The 27,293-nt window shown below is 39.0% G+C and overlaps 1 long non-coding RNA gene across 1 annotated transcript in view; it reads left to right on the forward strand.

Moving 5' to 3' along the window:
• The window catches only part of LOC103668872, an 18,541-nt gene extending 12,925 nt beyond the window's left edge, over positions 1 to 5,616 (forward strand). The window contains exon 3 of the long non-coding RNA XR_570159.2: positions 5,561 to 5,616. This is a non-coding gene — a long non-coding RNA (uncharacterized LOC103668872). The remainder of the gene's footprint in view (positions 1 to 5,560) is intronic.
• The last annotated feature ends 21,677 nt before the right edge of the window (positions 5,617 to 27,293 follow it).

Consider the following 27,293-nt stretch of genomic DNA (forward strand, 5'->3'; position numbering starts at 1 on the left):
CCCTGTCTTAGTTCACTTAGCATAATGCCCTGAAGGTCCATCTGTATTGTCACAAATGGTAAGATTTCTTTCTTTTCATGGCTAAATTCCATTGCATATATATATATATATAACGTAACTTCTTTACCCATTCATCTATCTTTGGACACTTAGGTTGTTTTCATGTGTTGGCTATGTAAATAATGCTGCAATAAACATGGGAGTACAGATATCTCAACAGGGGATTTTCTTTTCCTTCAGATATATTCCCAGAAGTAGAATTGCTGAATCATATGGTAGTTCAATTTTCTAATTTTTGAGAAACCTCCATACTGTTTTCCATAGTGGCTGCACCAGATTTACATTGCCACCAACAGTGCATAGGGTTTTTCTCTTTTCTCCACATCTTTGCCGGCATTTGTTATCTCTAATTATTTTGGCAATAGCTATTCAAACAGCCATCTGTTTTCAATTTTATCTGTTTCTGATCTTTATTATTTTCTCCTTCTGCTTGATTTGGGTTTAATTTGCTCTCTTTCTTCTAGTTTCTTTTTTAAAAGATTTTATTTATTTATTTATTTGAGAAAGAGAAAGAGCACACAAGCTGGGGGTAGGGGTGGGGCAGAGGGAGAGGGAGAAGCAGACTCCCCACTGAGCAAGGAGCCTGATGTGGGGCTTGATCCCAGGCGCCTGGGATCATGACCTGAGCTGAAGGCAGACGCTTAACTGATTGAGCCACCCAGGCATCCCCTTTTTCTAATTTCTTAAGGTGGAAACATAGATTATTGATTTGAGACCCTTCTTTTTTTTTTTTAATATAAGCATTTAATGCCACAGACTTCCTTCTAGGCATCGCTCTTGATGCATTCCACAAATTTTGATATACTGTGTTTTCATTTTTGTTCAATTCAAAATATGTTGCAGTTTCCTTGGTCACTTTCTCTTTAACCAATGAGTTATTTAAAACTGTGTTTTTAGGGGCACCTGGGTGGCTCAGTCGTTTGAGCATCCAGTTCTTGATTTCGGCTTGGGTCATGATCTCAGGGTCGTGGGATCAGCCCCACATCTGGCTCTGTTCTGGGCGGGGAGCCTGCTTGGGATTCTCTCTTTCTCTCCCCCCTGGCCTTTCCTCCTACCCCCAGCTCGCACACACTCTCTCTCTCAAAAAAAAAAAAAAAAAGAAAAAGTGCTTTTTTAGCTTCCAGGTTTTGGGAGATTTCCCAGGTATGTTTGTTATTGGTTTCTAATTTAATATCATTCTTTTTTAAAAGATTTTATTTATTTATTTGACAGAGAGAGACAGCAAGAGAGGGAACACAAGCAAGGGGAGTGGGAGAGGGAGAAGCAGGCTTCCCGCTGAGCAGGGAGCCTGATGCAGGGCTCGATCCCAGGACTCTGGGATCATGACTCGCACTGAAGGCAGACACTTAATGACTGAGCCACCCAGGCGCCCCTAATTTAATACCATTCTAATCAGAAGACATATTTTATGTGATGTCTGTTCTTTCACATGTGTTGTTCCTTTTACTTCCCATAAGATGGTCTATCTTGGCAAATGTTTCATTTGTACTTGAAAAGAATGTGTATTCTGCTGTTGTTGGGCAAGCTGTTCTATAAATGGCAACTAGGTCAAATTTCTTGATAGTATTGTTCACTTCTTCTGTATCCTTATTTTCTTTTTGACCTATTGATTACTAAGTAGTGAGGTTTCCACCTAAATTTGTGGATTTATCGGGGCACCTGGCTGGCTCAGTTGGTAGAGCATATGACTCTTGATCTTGGAGTCATGAAATAGAGCTCCACATTGGGGGTAGAGTTTACTTTAAAAAAATTATTAAAAAATCATAAAATTGTGGAGTTGTCTATTTCTCCATTCACTTCTATTAGTTTTTTGCTTCATGCATTTTGAAGTTCCATTCTTAGGTACATACACATTTAGGATTATTATATTTTGTTGGTAAATTGACCCATATACCATGATGTGAGCTCTCTCTTTATCCTTGGTAATACTCCTTCTTCTGAAGTTGATTTAAATATTAACATGGCCATTTCAACTTTCCTTAGATTGCTGTTTACATGTTACATTTTTCAATCCTTTGTCTTTTAACATTTCTATGTCTTCATATTTAAAGTGATTTGAGGGGGGCACCTGGGTGGCTCAGTTGGTTAAGTGTCCAATTCTTAATTTCAGCTCAGGTCATGAGCCCAGGGTTGTGAGATTGAGCCCCTCATTGGGCTCTGTGCTGGGCATGGAGCGCGCTTCAGATTTTCGCTCTCTCCCTCTGCCCCTCCCCCAGGTTGCTCTCAGTTGCACACACACGCTCTCTCTCTCTAAAAAAAATAAAGTGGATTTTTTTTTACTTATCGTGTAGGTAGATCTTGTTTTTAATAATTTTTTTTAAAGATTTTATTTATTTATTCGACAGAAATAGAGACAGCCAACAAGAGAAGGAACACAAGCAGGGGGAGTGGGAGAGGAAGAAGCAGGCTCATAGCGGAGGAGCCTGATGTGGGGCTCGATCCCATAAGGCCGGGATCATGCCCTGAGCCGAAGGCAGACGCTCAACCGCTGTGCCACCCAGGCGCCCCTCGATCTTGTTTTTAATCCAATTAACAATTTCTGTCTTTTAATTGGTGTGTTTAGACCATTTGTATTTAATGTAATATTGCTTAAATCTAACACCTAGCTAGTTGTTTTCTCTCTGTTCCATTCTTGGCCCTCTTTCCTTTTTTTCTGCCTGCTTTTAGGTTGAGTAATTTTTATTATGCTACCTTCACAATAGGCCTATTATTCATGCCTCATTTAAAAAATATATTTAATGGTTGCCCTAAAGTTTACAATATACATCTTCAGTTAATCGCATCCTACTTTAAAACAATATACTTCCTATATAGTATAAAAACCCTATAACAATATGACAAATTCTTCCCTCTCATCTTTTAGGCTATTGTTATCCTATATTTTATTTTTGCATGTACTGTAATTCCAAAATGCACTGCTATTTTTTTTAAAGATTTATTTATTTATTTTAGAGAAAGAGAGAGCATGAGCAGGGGAGGAGCGGAGGGAGAGAATCTCAAGCAGATTCTGTACTGAGCACGGAGCTCAAGTGGGGCTTGCTCTCAAGACCCCTAGATCATGACCTGAGCCAAAACTAAGAGTCAGTCTCTCAACCAACAGAGCCACCCAGAGGCCCCTACACTGCTTCCATTTTTACTTTGAATAGTCAGTTATCTTTTATTGAAAATTTTGTGGAGATAATTGTGGATTCACATGCTGTAGTAAGGAAGAGTACAGAGTTATCCCATGTAATCTTTATCCGGTTTACCCTAATGGTAACGTCTTACAAACTACAGCACATTATCACAACCAGGATTTTGACACTGATAACAATCCACTAATCTTATTCAGATTTCCAGAGTTTTACTTACATGTGTGTGTGTATTAGTTCCATACAATTTTATCACATGTAGGTTCATGTATCCATCACCACAGTCAAGATACAGAACAATTCCATCACTGCAAGGATTGCTTGTGTTGCCCTGTTATAACCACACTTATCTCTAACCCTTCCCACTCTCATCTTAAACCTCTGGCCACCATTAATCTGTCCTCCATTTCTAAAATTTTTCCATTTCAACAAATGTTATATAAAAGGAATCATATAGTTTATAACCTTCTGTGATTGGATTTTTCATTCAGCATAATTCCCTGGAAAATCATCCAAGTTGATGTATATATCAATAGTTTGTTAATTTTTATTGCTGAGTAGTATTCCATGGTTTATATGTATGTTAGTTTGTTTAACCATTAATCTGTTGAAGGTTCACTAGTTTTTGGCTGTTGTGAATCAAGTTGTTATGAATATTAATTTACAGGTTATTGTGTAAATACAAGTTTTAGTTTCTCTGGGATAAATGCCCCAAAGTGCAATTGCTATGTTGCATGGTGATTGCATGTTTAGTTTTATAAGAAACTGCCGAAACGTATTCCAGAGTGGTGGTACCACTTTACATTTTCACCAGCAATGTACAAGTGATCCTCAATTACCTGTTAAAGTGATTAAAAATAAGAAAAAAGATGGGGCGCCTGGGTGGCACAGTGGTTAAGCGTCTGCCTTCGGCTCAGGGCGTGATCCCAGCATTATGGGATCGAGCCCCACATCAGGCTCCTCCTCTACGAGCCTGCTTCTTCCTCTCCCACTCCCCCTGCTTGTGTTCCCTCTCTCACTGGCTGTCTCTATCTGTGTTAAATAAATAAATAAAATCTTAAAAAAATATAAGGAAAAAGAAGTCTTTTATATTTATCTTCATTTTAACGATTTCTAGAGATCTTTATTCCTTTGTGTAGACCCAAAGTTCTATCTGATAACTTCCTTAAACACTTCGTGTAATGCAAATCTGCTGGTAATTCTTTCAGCCTTTGTTTGTCTGAAAGTCTTGATTTCACCCTAATTTTTAAAGATATTTGCATTGTTTATAAAATTTTAAGTTGATGAGGTTTTTTTCTTTCAACATTTTGAAGATGTCATTGCATTGTCTTCTGTCTTGTTTGTTTCTAATGAAAAGTGTGCTGCTAATCTGATTTTTGTTCCTCTCCATGTAATGTATCTTATTTCTCTGGCTACCGTCAGTGGTTCGTTTTTATCTTTGGTTTTCATCAGTTTGAATATGATGTGTCGAGGTGTGTTTTGTATGTTTGGTGGGGTTTTTAATATTTATCCTGTTTTTTTTTCCTGGTTCTCTGAGCTACTTGGATCTTGAGCGTCTGGGTTTTGATGTCTTTCATTATTTTTTGAAAATTCTTGGCTATTGTCAAGAATATTCAAATATTTCTTCTAACCTGTTCCATTTTCTTTCGGGGTGGGAGGAATTCCATTAAAAAGTATGTTTGACTATTTCATATTGTCCCAATTTTCTTGGGTGCTCTATTCTTTTTTTTTTCTCACTCTCTTTGTGTTTGAGCTTGAGTAATTTCTCTTGACGTATCTTCAAGTTCACTGATTCTTTCCTCGTGGGGGATATTAAAGTTTGCGCAAGTCCAAACTTCTTCACCATCTTTAGCTCCCCTTTCAGGATTGAGTGTGGATTTATGATTAGTAGACCTCCCTGGAAAATAATACAGTCACCATCCCTACCCCTAGTTTTCCCTATCTCCAGGCCCTAAAAGAACTTCACTGATTTTAGGGAAAGCAAAATGAAAACAAAGTCAGAAAATACACCATTTTGTATTCTCTTACTGCAGCATGCTGGCTTAGATCAGAGAACGCAGCATATGAATCAGGTCTACTCTACTTACACTCCTTCTACTTCTTACTGAACATCCATCCACAGACCAAGTAGTGACAACCCAGTGAGTACTCTTATGATGTGCACCCAGTGATACTCTGGAGCCTGCTCATCCTGGCTGGTGAGAGCCTTGTCAACTTTAGCAGGGATCAGGAATTCCTCAAGCTGGTTTTTAAACATAGCAATTATTTAAAAATTAATATATGTAAGTTTATGATTAAGCAAATGATATTTTTATTTATTTTTATTTTTTTAAATATTTTTTTAAAGATTTTATTTATTTATTCAACAGAGATAGAGACAGCCAGCGAGAGAGGGAACACAAGCAGGGGGAGTGGGAGAGGAAGAAGCAGGCTCATAGCGGAGGAGCCTGATGTGGGGCTCGATCCCGCCCTGAGCCGAAGGCAGACGCTTAACCGCTGTGCCACCCAGGTGCCCCAAGCAAATGATATTAAAAAACAAAAATGGTAAGTACTCAAAACATCACTTTCTCATTACTATATTTTACTATTATTTATGCTTTTAGTGTTAGCAATGTCTGCTATATCTGTATGGTGATACAACATGGACATCCAGTATTATGATGATTTTTTAAGCTGGTTTTTATATTTTTTTACTTTTCTTATTATGTTCAGCTACCCAACATATAGTACAACATTAGTTTTTGATGTAGTGTTCAACAATTCATTAGTTGCATATAACATCCAGTGCTCATCACAATACGTGATGAGCTCTCCTTGATACCTATCACCAAGCTACCCCTTCCCTCCACCGCCTTCCCTTCTGTAATCCTCAGTTTGTTTCCCACAGTCCAGAATCTCTTATGGTTTGTCTCCCTCTCTGATTTTGTTTTGTTTTTTAATCTTATAATGGCATGTTACTGAGCATCCCTTCCCCTAAATCTATTTTCAGTAATATCACGTTTATAGCCTGAAATTAGCCATAGTGGATTGACTTATACCATGGAAATCAGTATATATTGTTGTTTTGTTTTGTTGATTATCTAGATCAGGGGTTGGCACACTTTTTCTATAAAGAACCAGATGGGACATCTGAGTGGCTCATTTAGTTAAGTGTCTGCCTTCAGCTCAGGTCATGATCTTGGGGTCCTGGGATCGAGTCCCATGTTGGGCTCCCTGCTTGGCAGGGAGTCTGCTTCTCCCTCTCCCTCTGCCTCTCCCCCTGCTCATGCTCTCTCTCTCACTCTCTCAAATAAATAAATAAATAAATAAAATCTTAAAAAGCCAGATATTTTCAGCTTGTGAGTCACATACAGTTCCTGTCACACAATAATTATTTTGTTTGTTTAACAAGCCTATTATTTTTAGATCTCAGACTGTACAGAAAGAGACCATAGGTTGGGTATGGCCCACAGTCTATAGTTTGCCAACCTCTGGTCTACACTTAAGAAAGTAGTAAAGAATATGTTAATGATGTAGACAAAACTCAAAACTGTCATGTGTATAGCTGTTACGCTGTGAAAAGCACAGGAAATTGAGGATATACTCTTTTTAGTATTCAAAATCTGTCATTCAATCAATCAGAGAAGTCATTATCATTAATGATAAAGTTCAGAAGTATGTCTTTATTATTTCAGTTTTGTCTTACTAGTTAACATAAACAAAAATATAAAACAACATTTAGGTTGTAACTAAACTGCTTGGTCTATGACATAAGTGAGTTCTTTGTTCAACTGAATAGTAATCAAGCTTATTCATAGTCTTGATTTCATGACTATTGTTGTAAATTATAAAGACTAACAGTGGAATTTTAAGAAATAACAAAAAAAAAAAAAGAAAGAAGTCACACTGAAGTTGTAGGTATATGAAATTTACAAGGAGTAGGTATATTGTATTATTTGTAAGGCATATGCTACACATCCTTTTTATCAGTGAAATGTATAATAAAGTTATATATGTATATATACATACATCTTTTTTTTCAGTAAGCCAGTTGTCAAGCATCTTCAGCACACCAATATAAGCAATGTGTCATGCTGAGCAATGACCATTTTTGGGTAAGAGAATCAAACAGACAGGGGTGCCTGGCTGGCTCAGTCAGTAGAGCATGCAACTCTTGATCTCAAGGTCATGAGTTTGAGCCCCACGTTGGATGTAGAGATTACTTAATAAAAAATAAATAAATAAAACTTTAAAAAAGAGAGAGAATCCAACAGGCACAGAGTCTGAGTCAGTTAAATGAGAGCGAGCAACTGACCAGAAAGCTCTGGCACTCAGTTGAGCGTGTGTGTGTGTGTGTGTGTGTGTGTGAGAGAGAGAGAGAGAGAGAGTGAGGGAACAATGAAATAAAAATGTCAGGGCAGAGAAAGCTACCTCAGCCCTTGCCTTAGGAAAGGTCCCACTCCAGTCCTTGTATGATTCAATTCTATTTTTTTTCCTGTCCCCGATGCCTATGAATTTGCCTACTGGATCCTTACAAGAAACCTCTCTTTATTTAAGATAGCTGAAGTTGAATTCCTGTTCCTTCATAACCAAAAGCTCTGTGACTAAGACAGTGAGCAATATAAATCTGGGTTATATGGGTTCTCTTTCACTGGTCCCTGAATCTCCCAAATCTGACCACTATCAGTCAGAGGGGAATCTACAGATGATAGTGATATGGTATTGCTTAATGAAAAGGGGAAAAAAAAAAGATGTCTTCACTAATGGAACCAGCTGAAGAAGCAGTATAGGGCTTAAAATAAAAGGAAGTGGCATGCACAGTCAGGTGGGCTCTGGGAAACCAAACTAACTCACAGAGTGATTCAAGGGTGAAGAGTAACAGGTTGTGACCAGGCCACAAGACCACTTAGAAACAGCCAACAGAGAAGCCTTAACTCATATTTAACTTTCTTATTAAATTTATTATTATAGTCAAAAAGCCCTAAAACATGTTGGATTTTTTTGTGTTATCTGTTTTGCTTTCTAAACAAATTAAAGGTTATAAAGAACAGATTTGCCTTCTGGTATAATGTAAACTCTATTAGAACAGATAAACAACTGAAGTTTTGTTTGAATCCCATGATAGCCAGCATTGGCCTTAAAGAGCCCCTGTGTAGTCTATCTTGCTCCTGATTGAGAATGGGCTCCAAACCAGAATCTGAATTACTGCAATGCCCAGAGGGACCAGGCAAATCAAATTAAACATAGCATCATGAAGATCTAAAATTGTANNAGGGAAAGAAAAAAAGATTTAAAACATAATTAGTTTCTCTAGTGGTTTCTTTTCTTATTAATTCAAAGCTATGTAACGAAAAGTTTCAGAACAGTTTTGCTTTTAAAAAGAAGTAACAGAAATGTTATCAAATAATCTGAATTTTTTCAAATAATTGAATAATCCCTACCTTCCAGTTGCCCATACCAGAGGAGGCTGACATATAAGCCTGTGATCATAATGCCTGAAGGACCACACACACAGTACGTGGGAGGCTGGAGGGCGGAGATGAGGCACAATGCATAGGTATATACATCTACATGCTCATAATACTTGAGTCTTGAAATTACCATCCAACATGTTTTAAAGATTTATTTATTTTAGAGAGAGAGAGAACATGCGTGAGCATGCATGAGTAGGGGGAGGGGAAGAGGGAGAGAATCTTCAAGCACATTCCCTGCTGAGCACAGAGCCCCATGCAGGGTGGGATCTCACGACCCATGAGATCATGACCTGAGCCAAAACCAAGAGTTGGACACTTAACCACCCAGGCTCCAGTTTCTGACCTGTTTTAAACAAAATGGTGGGAACTTGGCATTCATTCTGATTACCAAACTTATTATTATTCAACACAATTAAAGGTTACAAGAGGAAACTATAGTTAACAGTGATATTCAGGAGTAGCGTGTCCTGATTTTCTGCCAAGAACTTCCACTAAGCCCCAGATTCCTGTGGTTCTTGATTATGTTCCTGATAGATTTTTTTTTTCATTTAAATCATACACAGTAAAAGAGGGCTCCTGATTATTTGGGGGCTGACTATCCAGTCTGCTGCCTCTTTTTGGTCACCTAGGCTACCTAAAATATCACCTCATTCATTCAACCAAGTGAGGAAGTAAGTGAAAAGAGCAAACTATATGATAGTTTAGGAAGAAGAAGAGGCAGTTTGTTACATTTTCATACTAAAATCAGCTGCTATTACCAGAAACTAGATACCATTCATTCATCTCTAAAAAAAAATAGGCACTGTGTGATTATTAATGTGCTGACACTGGGATAAGTACTGGGTATTCAATGGTAGGCAAAACTGGTAGAGTTCCCACCCTCAAGGAGCTCACCTCCTAATGCAGGAGCTAGATATTTATCAAGTAATCATAGATAAGAGTGATTTACATATGGCAATATAAGATCACTACATTAGGGGTGCCTGGGTGGCTCAGTCGATTAAGTGTCTGCCTTTGGCTCAGGTCATGATCTCAGGGTCCTGGGATTGAGCCCCACATTGGGCTCTCTGTTCAGAGGGGAGTCTGCTTCTCTCACTCTCCCTCTATGCTTTCCCCTCTCTCCTCCTCTCTCTCTCTCAAATAAACAAAATCCTTTAAAAAAAAAAAAAAAGGTCAGTGCATTAAGTGCTGTGATGGAAAAGCACAAGGTATTAACTGGGAGCACATAGTCAGAGGGTCTGGCCTACTCTTGGCAAGTGGAGTCCAGAGAAGGCTCCCCTGGGGAAGCAGTATTTGAGCTGAGTTCTGAAGAATAAGTAGGCACCAACTGCCTAGAATCATGTGTAAAACCTCCAACTATCACTACCTCCTCTTCTAAAAGCCATAGCCGGGAAATTATGTCCTTGGTACTCCGGACTGGACTGCATTGGTTAGGAATGGCCACCCCTTCCAATCAGTGTTACAGAAGCCCACCCTTCATCTTCAGTCCTACTCAGTCCAAGAAGTGACTGATTATGACCTACCGACCCATTGTTCTTGTGCTGCTACTTTCTGGGTTCTGAGACAAACACAGAGGCTTGGGTCACAGGCTGGGCCATCTAACACATACCAACTGTAGCCTCGGGAAGTAACAGAGGCACCAAGGGTGCTACTGAAATGTGGTGTCACTTCTGCTGCACCCAAACTATCTATGGAAAACGTCATTTCTGGGGGTGTGTAGTGTTTTGTCTTCCCTGCATTCCTTCCTTCAAGAGAAGTCCTCTCCCTTCCTCCCTCCCCAACTGACCACCCAACTCCCACCCTCAAGGTCAGGCACATGCCCAGACCTAGTCAGAACTCCAGCCTCAGGGCACATGACAGAAAGTTTTCAGGGTACACTGGGGGACTTTTGCTGTGCTACTAGGAGAAATGTACATGTTTCCTTTAGGATCTTGGGCTGTTGGGCCCAAGTAAGCCTAGAGTTACCTTGCTGCCATGTGGTAAAAGGCTGCACTCTATACAGAAGGAAAGTCAGGGACAGAGAAAACAGGTTCCTATCATAATCTGAGTACCTACCCAGATCTGCCTCTGCCTGACTTTTCAGTTATGGGAGCTGGCAAGTTCCTTTTTTATTTCAGCTAGCCTGCACTGGGTTTCTGTCACAGCCAAAGTAGCTTGAATAATGTACCTTTCCCATTGGCACTTATGTCCAAATTACCATAAATTGGCAGCCTCTGACCGTTATAGGGAAAGGATTCAGTGATTTCTAATTGGCCATTACTAACAAGGACACAGGAGGTTTGAAACAGCTGAGCACAGATTTTGAGAATGAGAAGACAAGGTCATGGTTGTACTTTTGAACGTGATCTTTTAGGTGTGCACATGCCTGTCTCACGACCTTTGAGTATTCACTGACTGGAACCACAAGACAGACCAGATGAGAGAACAGGATTGACAATTGGTGCAAGATGCCAACAAGGTAATGGAAACCCAAGTTCCAATTTGAAGCAGCCTAAATCCACATTTCTCAAACACAAAGAGGAAAGGAATTGGCCTAATCAAGACCTTTAAAGGGGAAGAGAACCACAGAACCATGACCATGAGCTGCTAGTCACGGAATTACTACAATATGTGCTCAGAAGCCCAGTGGTTTATGAAAAGGCTGGTTTGTGCTTGGCTGAGGCACTTCTGTGCACTTGTATCTGAGTGTTTGGTTAGCAGCAGGAGCCCATTATCCTTCGGCATTTTCTAGTTATAACAGATCCCAGTTTCAGAAATATCAAGAAATTGGATTCCAGCTGCCAAGGGTTCTCTCCGGGAGATATTCGATCTCCAAGACAGAACTGTCTTTTTCTCTTTTTACCTTGGTGAGAGGGGGCATGCAGAACACCTCGGGTAAACTGCAGAGGCAAAGCCTCCTGTGAGCACAGTAACAATACTGCAGAGAGAAAGCCTTCGGCTAGAAGCTCAAGGAAAGGCAAGGGGGGATGAACACTTAAACCAGTAGGGCAATTTGATAACTACCTTGTTGTGGTTTAAGGCCTAGTGCTTTCAGGCATACCTTGTTATTATTACTGAAACTGCAACCATTTTAATGGTTCATGTGCTCCAAAGCAGAGGTCATTTCCCCACTACTTTGTTGATGCTCTTCAAAAAAATCTCCCTGGTCTTTCTGCTCCTTTCTTAAGATTCCCTCTTTCTCTTAAAATGTAATTCTAATCTGGGAAAAATGCCCAGGATTTAGAGAATTTCTTTTCCTCTCTCACATTATATTCACTCTACCTGGATATGGTTGAATCTATTGACCAGTTGGGCTTTTATGCTTTCCAGCCTTCACATTTTTGAGTGAATCTCTGGTAAAAAAAAAAAATAATAATTCCTAAGCCCCACTTATAATTTTGCTTGCTCAATAAATATTTACTGCACACTTACTGTTGTAGGTGCTAGCAATATAGAGTAAATAAATCAACAACAATCCTTACTGTCAACAAAGCGTACATTGTAGTGGAGGCAGAAACAATAAACAAATGTCTTTGATGTTATCTCATAATAATAATAGCAATTGCATCTCTTGTTTATGGAAAAAATTTTTGCACCCAATTTTCTCTCATAATGTTGTGCTTTCAAAAGAAAAAACACCTATCTGCAGGTTATAACATTCTAAAATACTGCTTTTTGGGGTCTTTTTCTTCATTTTCTTATCTTAGCTTATACTTGCTAAGCCACAATATTGTTTTGTGGCAGTACAGATGCTTTTGAATTAGGGATGGGAAACTTTGAGTTCACATAATCTGTTGCTACCTCAAGAACAGAAAGGGAACTTCTTTCTAGGGTCAGACTGATGAGACCCTTGTAAGAATAATGATGGTGTCACATGAATTGTAGGCTTACTATGTGTCTGGCCCTGTTTGACACTTTTCTGTCATTGCTGCAAATTTCACAATAACCCTGAGGAAGACACTAAGGCTTAACTAGGTTGAGTTGCCCAAAGTTCCACAGCTAGTGAGTTTGGAGCTGAGTTTCTTATCTAGATCTGAACTAAAAATCTCAAGAGAAAAGTAGTATTTATAATATGAATTTATGAGAAGGAAAAAACACATTTTTAAAGATTTATTTATTTATTTATTTGAGAAAGAGTGAGTGTGCACGGGGAAGGGGCGCAGGGAGAGGGAGAGAGAAGGGAGGCAGGAGTTGGGTGGTCAGCTGGGGAAGGAGGAAGGGAGAGGACTTCTCTTAAAGGAAGGAAGGAATGCAGGGAAGACAAAACACTACACACCCCCAGAAATGACGTTTTCCATAGATAGTTTGGGTGCAGCAGAAGTGACACCACATTTCAGTAGCACCCTTGGTGCCTCTGTTACTTCCCGAGGCTACAGTTGGTATGTGTTGGATGGCTCAGCCTGTGACCCAAGCCTCTGTGTTTGTCTCAGAGCCCAGAAAGTAGCAGCACAAGAACAATGGGTCGGTAGGTCATAATCAGTCACTTCTTGGACTGAGTAGGACTGAAGATGAAGGGTGGGCTTCTGTAACACTGATTGGAAGGGGTGGCCATTCCTAACCAATGCAGTCCAGTCCGGAGTACCAAGGACATAATTTCCCGGCTATGGCTTTTAGAAGAGGAGGTAGTGATAGTTGGAGGTTTTACACATGATTCTAGATAGGCTTCTAGTTAGTGCCTACTTATTCTTCAGAACTCATCAAATACTGCTTTCCACATCACGGGGCTCGATCTCATCATCCTGAGATCATGACCTGAGCCAGAATCAAGAGTCAGATACTTAACTGACAGCCACCCAGGCACCCCAGAAAAAAAAAATTAAAGAATAGTCATATGCTTTCTGTGAAAATGAATTCAGAAGGTTTCAGTGAAAGGCAATGACCTATAACAAATACCAAGAACACTAACAGCTTGATACGATCACATTGCTGATATGGAAATGTTATGATCTTACTCCCTATACACCTGCTTTTCTTTGTGAGAGGTTGGGGATATTGTTAATGTTTCCACATTAGTATTCTAAAGACTAACTGGAAAAAAAGCAGTATAATATTTCTCAAAAAAAAACCAAAACCAAAACCAAACAAAACAAAAATCCTCAGGTTGATTATCTCCTCCTTTGAACATAATCTTTTCCTCAGGTGATCTCTTTGCAATGGAACATTATCATTCTTCTATACAGAAGAAAGAAGTGAACAATGGGGAGGAAATACTCATCATTGGCAATTCCAAGGAAAAACACAGGATATATATTATTGTGGTCCTATGAACTTGTGGATTGAGTTTCCTCCACATAAGCTTACATCACAACCCATTTCTGACACAATTAGTAAACTGATTTAGCCTCCATCATAATCTTTTGGGCCAAATGTTTTTAGTTGGGATGTTATAAGGTCTCCTGTTCATGACACTTGGGAAATGGACTTAGTATAGAACATTGTTAAACACTGATTATCCCAGTATTTATTCTAGCAACCCCAACAAATGTATATGCTTATATGTACACACTTCTTTGCAGCTGTAATATTTTGTATATGTCTTTAATACTATCTTCCCAAATAGACAGTGATGGGGGAGGGGGAAGTCATATCTTAAAATTTGAGGCTCTGAATACATGGAGTGTCCTAACTACTGACTATTTCTTGCTCTTCCAATGACCCTATAGTAAGCTGCATGAGCTCTTCAGAGAAGGGGTTGTTTGTTTGTTTTTCCTACTTGAGGCTCTATGCTTTGGTAGCCTCATAGATCAAGAATATGTAAAAATGTTAATCAAGGAATTTACAATAAGTATTTCGGAACTACAGCAGAATCAACAGCATGATATTGAATTGATAGCTTGAAAGAACAAAATCCACCAGCACCAAGTATAATATGTAAGACTAGCCCATTTCTAGTCTTGGTAACCTAATCTTTGATGCTGAATAAAACCACCAATTTAGTCCTAATATGAAACAGAAATCATTAAACAAGCAGGAGAGAGTGGTTGCCTGAGAATTTCCAGGCTATTGCTATAGTAAATCACTATAGAAAGCACTTATTTTCAAAAAAACAGCTTTAAAATTGATTTTAATGATTAGCTACATATAATTAAATACCAAGAATATTCTCATTACTTAAAAGACAAAGCCTTGAGGTTATTTGTTATTTGTCAATTATACACCCTGAAGCAATTCATTTTTGATCTGCTTCTTTGCTGGAGTTTACTACATCATTAAGAGAAAAGTCATTTTCTAAACTTTTATTGCAAGTATAACTTTTGAAGTATTGTGAGACTCGCAGACAAAAGAGAAGCAAAGGGAAAGCTGCATTTACAACATTTAAAAACACACTTGGGGGGCGCCTGAGTGGCTCAGTCAGTTAAGTGTCTGCCTTCGGCTCAGGTCATGATCCCAAGGTCCTGGGATGGAGCCCCACATCAGGCTCCCTGCTCAGCGGGAGCCTGCTTCTCCCTCTGCCCCTTACCCTGCTTGTTCTCTCGCTCGCTTGCTCTCGCTCTCTTGCTCTTTCTCTCTCTCAAATAAATAAATAATCTTCAGAAAAAACACACTTGAGTATATAGCAAACTGATCTAGAAGAGTATTTTTTAAGTAATGTATTTTACTTGAGTTTCCTGCAGAGTATCCACAGATGACAACTGTAATTCAATAGTAAGTTGGCAGATTTTGGCTACTGGGGAAATGCATCTTTCTATTCCAGAATGTCTCATCAAGCAGCAAGAATTTGGCCAGGACTCTCAGACAGTGCTACCACATGGAGTCAGTGCAGCGCAGTGCATCCTGTGACAAGCAGCCGAGGGCCCAGCCTGTGCTCCTCTTGCACTCTGCTTATCTCAACCTTGGATTTAGCTCGTTGTCCTGGACTTTCTGTTTCCGGTCTGCCTCACCACTAATGCCACATGAGTTCCGAAGGGCAGGAAGGCGTCATGCCTCACAACTCTTTGTACTCAGCTTCCAGCTCAGTGCTAACACCTGCTAGGTACTCCACAAATGTTTGCCAGCAAAAGAATGCAAGCATGCTTAATTGGCCAGATAGGAGGAGTAGCCTTTTTTCTATAATATACTAGAATTACATTGTCATTTTTTTGTGTGAAAAGTGTGGACTTTGTTGCATTTTTTAAAAATATTTTATTTATTTGACAAAGAGAGACACAGCGAGAGAGGGAACACAAGCAGGGGGAGTGGGAGATGGGGAAGCAGGCTTCCTGCTGAGCAGGGAGCCCGATGTGATACGGGGCTCGATCCCAGGACTCTGGGATCATGACCTGAGCTGAAGGCAGTCGCTTAACCCACTGAGCCACCCAGGCATCCCTACTTTGTTGCATTTTTAATGGAAGTTACATGTATAAAATAATTAAGATAATCAGTTTCCAATATTATGACATAAAGTACATTATCCCCTATAATTAGAAGAGATTACACATTGGTTTTCTTGCCCAAGTACCCCATTTATGAATCTCCATTAACAATAAACTAACCATTACATTTACAGGCTACTGAGTAGTATATCCTTGGGTCAATAAGAAAATAGATTGGGGCACCTGGGTGGCTCATTCAGTTAAGCACCTGCCTTCGGCTCAGGTCATGATCCCAGTCCTGGGATGGAGCCCCATGTCTGGCTCCCTGGTCAGTGGGGAGTCTGCTTCTCTAACTCTCCCTCTGTGCTCTCCCTCTCTCAAATAAATAAATAAATAAATAAATAAATAAGTAAGTAAGTAAAATTTTTAAAAGATGCTCTATTTTACAGGGAAAAAAAAGAAGAAGAAGAAAATAGATCTGTTAAACTTAGTAAAATAATATGCCCCTTAGAACCAACATTTCTCTAACTGTATCAAGAAATCACAGACCATCTTTCAAAAATGGCAGGGGCAAGAATAATACCCCTAAACCATACCATTCTGCATATTGTAACAGTAAAGTATTAATCAGATATTAGAAAACTCCCTTACAAGCATGAAATTTATTCCAAATAGACATTTGCTAAATTCATATACTGTGAATCTCAAAGCACTCTCTAATCACCTAACCATATCCTGTTAAGTGTGCACTTGGCCCCTGGACTTCAGTCAGGCACTTTCAGATTACCATTAGCTGTACAAGGCACCAGGTGCCAAATGTTAAGTTATCATTCAAAGATAAATGATACTTGAGTGCCCTAAATAAGTTCATACCTCTAAAAATGCTTACTGGACCAGGAGACTACTTCGCCAGCGTGTCTGGTTGTCAACGTATCTTTGCCCAAGTCAACAAGAATTAATCTCTAGGGCCTCTGTTTCCAAGGAACTAAATCTCTAGGTTCTCCACATTGGCTGCACAATCGAATAAGCTAGTAAGCTTGAAAAAAATACCAATGTCTGGATCTCACCTCCAGAGATTCTGATTTGACTGGTCTAGGGTGTGACCTGAACATCAGGACTTTTTCAAGCTCAAAGTCATTCTAATGTGCAATAAGGTTGAGAAACATTACTTTAGGGCCTCTATTCTCAAAGAAAATTTAGAGGGGCACAGGTTAAATGCACCCCTTCTTCCTGCATTCTCCCACATCTACAGCTTTGAGTCCTTTCTACCCCAGATTCTGTTCCTCTGCCCTTCCTGCCACCATGTTTTTTTTCCACAACACTGCTTAAGACTTTTCATGTTACCTGGATTTCAAGCAACTTCCCCAGTGCAGGTGGAAAACATTCACTAAGTAGATGTAGAAGCTGAGATTGAAAAAGAGTTGCTTCAAATTCTACAGAAGAAATGCCATCCGGAACAGTCTACATTCACTTCCTGTGTATACTCATTTCCTTTTTTTTTTTTTAAAGATTTTATTTATTTATTTGACAGAGAGAGAGACAGCCAGCGAGAGAGGGAACACAGGCAGGGGGAGTGGGAAAGGAAGCAGCAGACTCCCAGCGAAGGAGCCTGATGTGGGGCTTGATCCCTGGACTCTGGGATCATGCCCTGAGCGGAAGGCAGACGCTTAATGACTGAGCCACCCAGGCGCCCCGCGTGTATACTCATTTCTTTTCTTTTTTTATTTTATTTTATTTTTTTTTAAAGATTTTATTTATTTATTTGACAGAGATAGAGACAGCCAGTGAGAGAGGGAACACAAGCAGGGGGAGTGGGAGAGGAAGAAGCAGGCTCATAGCGGAGGAGCCTGATGCAGGGCTTGATCCCATAACGCCGGGATCATGCCCTGAGCCGAAGGCAGACGCTTAACCGCTATGCCACCCAGGCACCCCTTATTTCTTAACACACAATTGCCCAGTTGCGAGTCATGCCTCTATAACAAAGTATCACCAAGTTCTAGTGATTCTAACTCCTTAATCTCTCGTGTCGATCTCTTCCTTGCCTTCCATGTTACATTGCTTTAGTTCAGGCTACACCAGCATTTCTCATATAAAAGCAGTTCATTGGCCTTCAAACTGATCTTTCTTTGTAATTCGGCTAACCTCCCTTCAAACCATTCTCCACACTGCAGGGTGCTGTTTTCAAAAGCAAATCTGATATTACTACTCCTTGGCTTAATAATAATAATATTCCATTTCTTTTAGAATCAAATCCATATTTGCCAAACCTTTCTTATACCATTTGCAGTTCCTCCAAGCATGTCACATGATCTCGTGCCTCTCTGTACTTGCATAGACTCCTACTACATTTTCAGATTTCATCTGAGAGATCACTTCTTTGCTACCCAGTCTGAACTACATGCTTAGCTAGGTGTATTCACACAGCATCCCATACTTACATCTGTCAATAATACCTAACACATAGCATTATGATTTTCACTATAATGGACATCAAGCTTATTCAGAGTGGGAGCTACATCTTTTGTCTCTTTGTACTTTAGGGCTTATAAAGGGATCTGATATACAGTAAGTATTCAGTAAATGTTTCAGTAAGTGAATACCCTGTCATTTTACATGTCCATGCTTTGTATGTACCATTACCCTTCCCTGGCTACCTCCAATCTCTGCTCATGATATTAACATCTCCATTGAAACCCAGCTGAAGAATCTTCCTCTGTAAAGCATGGGCTTGGTTTCTGAGGCCGTGTTGATCATACCCACCTTTTAGCCACCATTATATCTTGTATATACTTCTAATTATAGTAACTACCACTCCATGCTGAAGTTACCTGTCCTTGTATCTATCTCCCTTTACCAGATTGTATGCTTCTTAGTGGCAGCAACCTATTTCATTTACCTTTGTATCCAAAGCACTTGTTACATAATAGGCAATGAGTAATCAAGCTTTAATTTTTGTCCCCCTCTAATCCTTGTTTAATGTGACTGCCAGAATGTTCTAAAACAAAATTCAGGTTATGTCTGTCCCCAGCTTAAAAACTTTCAATGATTTCCTTTATCTATAGCAGTCTTTCCCAAAGAACAGCATCTGGACTCCTGGTAGTACACATGACGATTTTCAGATGTCACGCAATTTTCTTTTGATTTTAATGGCTAAGTGTTTTGTGTTAGAAAAGAATGAAACCTACCAAATGAATGATTCTGTGTATAATTTTGCTTATGACATGTAAGATTTTTTTAAGTTCATAATTTAAGAAAAATATTTAGCAAATAATAGTACAGAGAGTAATCATACAACAAAAGTCAAAAAGTCATAATTTTTGGGAAACCCTGTGTATAAGATTAAGAACTAAATCTAGCATACAGATCCTTTACATCAGGCCCTGATTACCTTTCCAGTCTCATCTCCCTCCAGCTGCCATCATCATGACATACCATGTTACCAAATACAGGTTTCCATATCTTACTCCTCTCCCCCTTCTAGTCTTTTCTCAGTGCAGCAGCCAGAGGAATGTTGCTAAAGGGTAAGTCAAATCAGGTCATTACTCCAATCAAAACTCTCCAATCAGAATGCTTTTATTTCCAGGAGATGCATACTAAACTATAAGATGTATATAAATTATAAGATGTATGAAGTGCCACTCTATCTGCAACTTAACCTTGAAACACTTAAGAGAACAAAACACATACATACACAGATACAGACAAAGCCAATATGACAAAATGTTAACAACTGTTGAATCTAAGGAGTGGGTATATGGATTTTCTGTATTTTTCTTTCTTTTGTGTGTGTGTGTGTGCGTGCGTGCTTGAAATTTTTTATAATAAAAAGTGTGAGGAAAAACAAAATGGCTTGATGTATAAATAGAAAGATGGATACATTAATCAATATGTGATAAAACCAATATAGTTAGATATAAATAGTCAAATCTAGCTGGTGAATATACAAGTCTTTCCTATACATCTTTTTCAACTTTTTTGTATATTTGAAAATGAAAATGTTCATAATAAAATGGGGGTAGGTGTGTAAGAAAAACTTTAAAAAATAAATCCTTGGCTATATAGAAAATCCAGAAGGATCAACAACAAAAACCTCCTGAAACTAATGAGCAATTATAGCAAGGTTGTAGGATACAAGGCTAGTATTCAAAATTCAGTTGCTTTCCTATGTATCAGTGATAAACAAGTGGAATTTGGAATTAAAAACATAACACCATTTATATTACCATCCTAAAAATTAAGGACTTTATAGATAAAACAAAGTATGTATAAGATCTACATGATGATGGGGCACCTGGGTGGCTCAGTCGTTAAGCATCTGCTTCTGGCTCAGGTCATGATCCCAGCGTTCTGGGGTCAAGCCCTGCACTGGGATCCCTGCTCAGCAGGAAGCCTGCTTCTCCCTCTCCTACTCTCCCTGCTTGTGTTCCCTCTCTCGCTGCCTCTCTCTGTCAAATAAATAAATAAAATCTAAAAAAAAATTTATATGAGGAAAACTACAAAACCCTGAAGGAAGAAATACAAAATGAACTATAAATGGAAAGATATTCCATGTTCATGGATAGGAAGATTCAATATTGTAAAGATGTCAGCTCTTCCTAACTTGATCTATAGATTTAACACAATCCAAATCAAAATCCCAGCAGGTTATTTTGTGGATATCAACAAACCGATTCCAAATTTTATATGGAAAGGCAAAAGATAAAAAACAGCCAACACAATACTGAAGAAGAACAAAGCCAATGGGCTGACATTACCTGACATCAAGACTTACTATAGGATCGCCTGGGTGGCTCAGTCGTTAAAACATCTGACTTCAGCTCAGGTCATGAACTCAGGGTCCTGGGATCAAGTACTGCATCAGGCTTCCCATTCAGGGGGGGAGTCTGCTTGTCCCTTTCCCTCTCCCTCTGCCCCTCCCCCTGCTTGTGTTCTCTCTGTCTCTCTCTCAAATAAATAAAATCTTTTTTAAAATAAAAAGACTTACTATAAAGCTACAAAATCGAGAAAGTATGGTATTGGCAAAAGAACAAATAGATCAATAGAATGCAATGGAGAGGCCAGAAATAGATCCACATAAATATAATCAGCTAATCTTTGACAAAGGCACAAAGGCATTACAATGCAGAAAAAAAGTAGTCTTTTCAACACATGGTACTGGAATAACTGGACATCTACATGCAACATCTAGACACAGACCTTACACCTCTGCAAAAATTAACTCACGATAGATCACGGACCTAAATATAAAACCCAAAATTACAAAACTCCTAGAAGATAACACAGGAGAAAATCTGGGTGACTTGGGTATAGTGATGATTTTTTAGATACAACAGCAAAGGCATAATCTATGAAAGAAATAATTGATAAACTGGACTTCATTAAAATTAAAAACTTCTGCTCTGCCAAAGACAATGTCAAGAGAATGAGAAGACAAACTACAGACGGGGAGAAAATATTTGCAAAAGGCATATCTGATAAAGGATTTTTATCCAAAATATGCAAAGAAATCTTAAAACTCAACAAGAAGAAAATGAACAACTTGATTAAAAAATGGGCAAAAGACCTGAATAGGCACCTCACCAAAGACATACAAATGGCAAATAAGCATATGATAAGATGTTCCACCTCATAAGGCATTAGGAAGCTGCAAATTAAAATGAGATACACATCTATTAAAATGTCTAAAGTCCAAAACACTGACAACACCAAATGCTGATGAGGATGTAGAGGAGTAAGAACTCTTTATTTCTTTGCTGATGGGAATTCAAAATGGTACAGCCACTTTTGAAAACAGTTTGGCAGTTTCTTACAACACTAAACATACTCTTATCCTACAATTCAGCAATTGTGCTCTTTGGTATTTACCCAAAGGAAAAAACCTATATCCCCACAAAAACCTGCATTTGGATGTTTAAACAGCTTTATTCATAATTGCCAAAATTTGGAAGCAACCAAGATGTCTTTCCATGGATGAATAGATAAATAAATTATACATCCAGACAATGAAATATTAATCAGTACTAAAAAGAAATAAGTTATCAAGCCATGAAAAGACATGGAAGAAATATAAATGCATATTACTAAGTGAAAGAAACCTTCTAAAAAGGCTGCATACTATATAGTTCCAACTATCTGACATCCTGAGAAAGGCAAATCATGGAGACAGTAAAAAGATCACTTGTTGGGTTTAGAGGGAAGGGTGGGATGAATAGGTGGAGCACATAGGATTTTTAGGGCAGTAAAACTACTTTCTATGACACTGTAATGGTGGATACGTCATTACACATTCGTTAAAACCCACAAAATGTACATACAACACCAAGAGTGAACCCAAATGTAAACCATGGATTTTGGGTGATAATGATATGTCAGTGTAGCTTCATTGATTGTAACCAGTGTACCACTCTAGGAAGGGGGGGGTGTTGCTATGGGGGAGGCTGTATCTGGTGGAGGACAGAGAATATAGAGGAGCTCTGTACTGTCTGCTCAATTTTCTAAAACTGCTCTAAAAAAATAAAACAAATGGGGCACCTGGGTGGCTCAGTCGGTTGAGCGACCAACTCTAAGTTTCAGCTCAGGTCATGATCCTCAGGGTCATGATCTCAGGGTCGTGAGATCGGGCTCTGCACTCAATGTGAGTCTGCTTGAGATTCTTTCTCCCTCATTTTCCCTCCCACTTTGCTCCTCCCATCGCTTGCATGTGCTCTCTCTCAAATAAATAAATAAATAAATAAATAAATAAATAAATAAATAAAATATTTTAAAAATAATAATAAAGGAAATAAATAAAAAATAAATAATTTTCAACTGCCTCACTACCACCATTTATCTCACAGTGAAACCAAAGTAACAAAGCAGGGCTGCAAGGACCTACAAGACCTGGCCTCCCTCATGCTTACTTCTTCCTTGTGAGATCTAGAAAGCAGCATGGTATCCCTCTATTCTTTTACACTTGCTGTGTTTTCTGCCAGGAACACCCTTCCCCCCAGAGAGCCCCCATGGTGTCCTCCCAACTCCCTGCATTTATTCAAATGTCACCTCCTGGGACCATCCATCACTCTAAAAATGCAGCTTTCCCCAACCTTTCTTATTCCCCATCTTGTTTTATTTTTCACCAAAAAACTTATCTCCAGCTAACATACTATGTATTTTACTTAATTTTTGGTCTGCCCGTCTACCATTAGAACTAAGTCTCGGAGGACAGAGATCACTGTTGATTTGTTCACTGCTGTTCGCTACTCTATCACAGAGCATAGGACATGGTAGGCTCTCAATGACTTTGTTGAGTGAATAAATAAATAGCTTATTAAGAGTTCTCTCGTGCTTCCAGACATTTTCCATGCTGTTTTCTCTGCCTGGAATGATGGTCCTCAGTGTTGAGTAGGAGAAATCCAACTCAACCTCCAAAACTCAGCTCAGGAACCCCCTCTTCTCAGAGGTACTCCCCACTCCAGGGAGACTGAAGCAGGAATCTCTTCTCTGTACTACCACAGTGCGCCATTTTATGCTTCTGGTAGAGCCCTTATCACAGTATCTTATAATCTGTGGGGCTCCTTATTCATCTTGTATCCCCAGCACCTTTAAACCTGGCAGATAATAGCATGCCCTCAGACACATTTGTGAATAAATGACTTAGATAAAAAGATAAAAACAATCAATATGTAGTTTAGTGTGAATTACATAGACATTTGTAGTATCCTTTAAAGAACACCCTTAAAGATACTACTATGAAAATTTCTTTGACATTAATACTCTCTGTTATAGCTTACTCAAGATCTGAGAATTCATGACTAATAATATCCAAAGTCCAAGATAATTGCCTAGTAATCAATGTAAAAGGTTGAGTTTGCTTTCACATTTTCTTTACATTATTTCAAAGGCATTTTTACTCTACCTTTTATCTGAATTTCCATATTCATACTCTTTTAGCTTACAGAGTATCATCATGGGAGCTAAAGACTGAGCAGGTTTTGTAAACAAAGCATTGATGCCAAGAACCATTCAGGAAAAGGGTGACCTGAAAAAGACAAAGACAAAGATAGCACAGGTCTGTGTCACACAGTATGTGTGTGTGTGTGTGTGTGTGTGTGTGTGTGTGTGTGTATATCAAGGACCTTTTTGTCAATTAAGTCCTCCTTGACTCTAACCAGACAATAATAGAAATAGTGTAGTGGTTATAGAATATTAACCTCTCAGTGATAGTGGTTATAGAGCTAGAAGAACCAAACTCTTTCATTGAAGAAGCGGATCAAAGAGAGACCCAGCTATACTCTTAAATGTGTGATAAGTGAGAGTTGTATGTGCCCTGACCTGTGTTAAGTCATTTAAACCCACAACAGGGGTGCCTGGCTGGCTCAGTCCCCGAGTTCAAGCCCCACATTGGGTGGGAGCCTACTTAAAAAAAAAATTGTAAAACCCTCAACAATCCTATGAGGAAGACATTGTCACTCCTATTTTAGAGATAGGAGAATAGATGAACTTGTCCACAGTCACACAGCTAGTAAGTAGTAGAGCTGGGATTTACACTTAAGTTTCTCAGCCCAGGTTTCAATAAGGGTTACTTAAATGTGTTCTAAGAAAGAATTCTGCCATATCATTTTTGATTTAGAAATCAATAAATCCAGTGCATTGACTGAATAAACTGAAATCTTGTCATATTTCCATGAATGGTGAAAACCTTTTTTTTTAAAGATTTTATTTATTTATTTGAGAGAGAGATACAGCAAGAGAGGAAACACAAGCAGGGGGAGTGGGAGAGGGAGAAGCAGACCCCCCACTGAGCAGGGACCCTGATGTTGGGCTTGATCCCAGGACCCCAGGATCATGACCTGAGCCTAAGGCAGACGCTTTACTGCCTGAGCCACCCAGGTGCCTATGGTGGAAACCTTGCAACCAAGCAGGAGAAAGAGAAGAAAAAGCAAGAAAAGGGGGAGGAGGAGAAAGAAAAAGAAAGGGAAGAAAGGTGAGGCAAGAGAATTGGAGGAAGTCTGATTTGAGGGGAAAAACTTGGGTTTCACTCCCAGTCCTTTAATCTGATGGTTATATTACCTTGGGAAAGTTAACCCCTCTTATAGTCTTAGTTTCTTGAAATTGAGGATTATTATGGTTGTATGATAGTATAATATTGTAATACAATTGCTGTCTGTCTCCACAACTAGGCTGTCAGTGCCACAAGGGTAAGGGCCACATCTGTTTTGGTTCATTGTATTAAGTTCTCTCTTTGTTTTTTAAGATTTTATTCACTTATTTGATAGAGAGAGAGAGAAGGAGAGAGCACAAGCAGGGGGAGTGGCAGGCAGAGGGAGAGGGAGAAGCAGGCTCCCAGCCGAGCAGGGAGCCCAGCTCAGGGCTCAATCCCAGGACCCTGGGATCATGACCTGAGCCTAAGGCAGACGCTTAACCAACATAGCCACCCAGGTGTCCCCATTGTATCAAGTTCTTTTTTTTTTATTATAATATTTTTTATTATATTATGTTAGTCACCATACAGTACATCCCTAGTTTTTGATGTAAAGTTCGATGATTCATTAGTTGCGTATAATTCCCAGTGCACCATGCAATACGTGCCCTCCTTACTCACATCACCAGCCTATCCCATTCCCCCACCCCCCTCCCCTCTGAAGCCCTCAGTTTGTTTCTCAGAGTCCATAGTCTCTCATGCTTCATTCCCCCTTCTGATTACCCACCCTTTCTTTATCCTTTTCTTCCCCTACCAATCTTCCTAGTTCTTATGTTCCATAGATGAAAGAAACCATATGATAATTGTCTTTCTCTGCTTGACTTATTTCATTTAGCATTATCTCCTCCAGTGCCTTTGAAAGAATTAGTAAAATAGACAAACCACTGGCAAGACTTATCCAAAAGAATAGTGAAAGGACCCAAATTAATAAAATTATGAATGAAAAGGGAGAGGTCACAACCAACACCAATGAAATAGGAAGGATTATTAGAAACTTTTATCAACAGCTTTATGCCAATAAATTAAGCAATCTGGAATATATGGAGGCCTTCCTGGAAACCTATAAATTACCAAGACTGAAACAGAAAGAAATTGATTTTTTAAACAGACCAATTAATTATGAAGAGATTGAAACAGTGATTAAAAACCTTCCAAAAAACAAAACTCCAGGGCCTGATGGATTCCCCGGGGAATTCTACCAAACATTCAAAGAAGAAATAATACCTATTCTCCTAAAGCTATTTCAAAAAATAGAAACAGAAGGAAAGCTACCAAACTCAATCTATGAGGCCAATATTACCTTGATCCCCAAACCAGGCAAAGACCCCATCAAAAAGGAGAATTACAGACCAATTTCCCTGATGAATATGGACGCCAAAATTCTCAACAAGATCCTTGCCAATAGGATCCAACAGTACTTTAAAGGATTATCCATCATGACCAAGTGGGATTCATCCCTTTCACTATTCAACATTCACAAATCTATCAGTGTGATAGATTATATCAACAAGAAAAAAAGCCAAAAATCATATGATTCTCTCAATAAATGCAGAAAAAGCATTTGACAAAATACAGCATCCTTTCCTGATTAAAACCCTTCAGAGTGTAGGGATAGAGGCTACATTCCTCAATCTCATAAAAACCATCTATGAAAAGCCTATAGCAAATATCATTCTCAATGGGGAAAAGCTGGAAGCCTTTCCCTTAAGATCAGGAACATGACAAGGATGCCCACTCTCACCATTATTATTCAACATAGTACTAGAAGTCCTTGCAACAGCAATCAGACAACAAAAAGGGATAAAATGTATCCAAATCGGCAAAGAAGAAGTCAAACTGTCTCTCTTCGCAGATGACATGATACTCTATATGGAAAACCCAAAAGAATCCACCCCCAAACTACTAGAAGTTATAGAGCAATTCAGTAATGTGGCAGGATACAAAATCAATGCTCAGAAATCAATTGCATTTCCATTGTATCAAGTTCTTATCTGACTTGATCAGGACAGTCGACAGTCCGCTAGAGCAAAACAATCCTTTTTAGAAGAAAAGATGTTAACTATTCTGTTTTAGGTGAAATGTACTCATTCATTGATCTTTTCTGTGGGTTTTTCCTTTGAGTATGGGCCCACGGGCAAAAGTACTGTTCCACCTTTCTTCCAAGGACAGTATCCATATTACATGATCTACAGTTTATACTGCCAGTTAGAGAACCTAAACTTGTTTACAAGGCAATCTGAGGACACAATAGCTTTAGGTTTTTATGACTTTCCCCTGAGACATTTATAGTTCTCACCACATCAGATCTGACAGTATTTCTTTTGCATCTTACCTTTGTCAAATCTTTATAAAGCATTCAATTTAGTTTTCATAGAAATAACTTTCATCTCACCCTTATAGTTCCTAAGTAATTGAATAC

The sequence above is a fragment of the Ursus maritimus genome, unplaced genomic scaffold, assembly GCF_017311325.1.
Source record: "Ursus maritimus isolate PB19 unplaced genomic scaffold, ASM1731132v1 scaffold_2, whole genome shotgun sequence".
NCBI classification, from domain to species: Eukaryota; Metazoa; Chordata; class Mammalia; order Carnivora; family Ursidae; genus Ursus; species Ursus maritimus.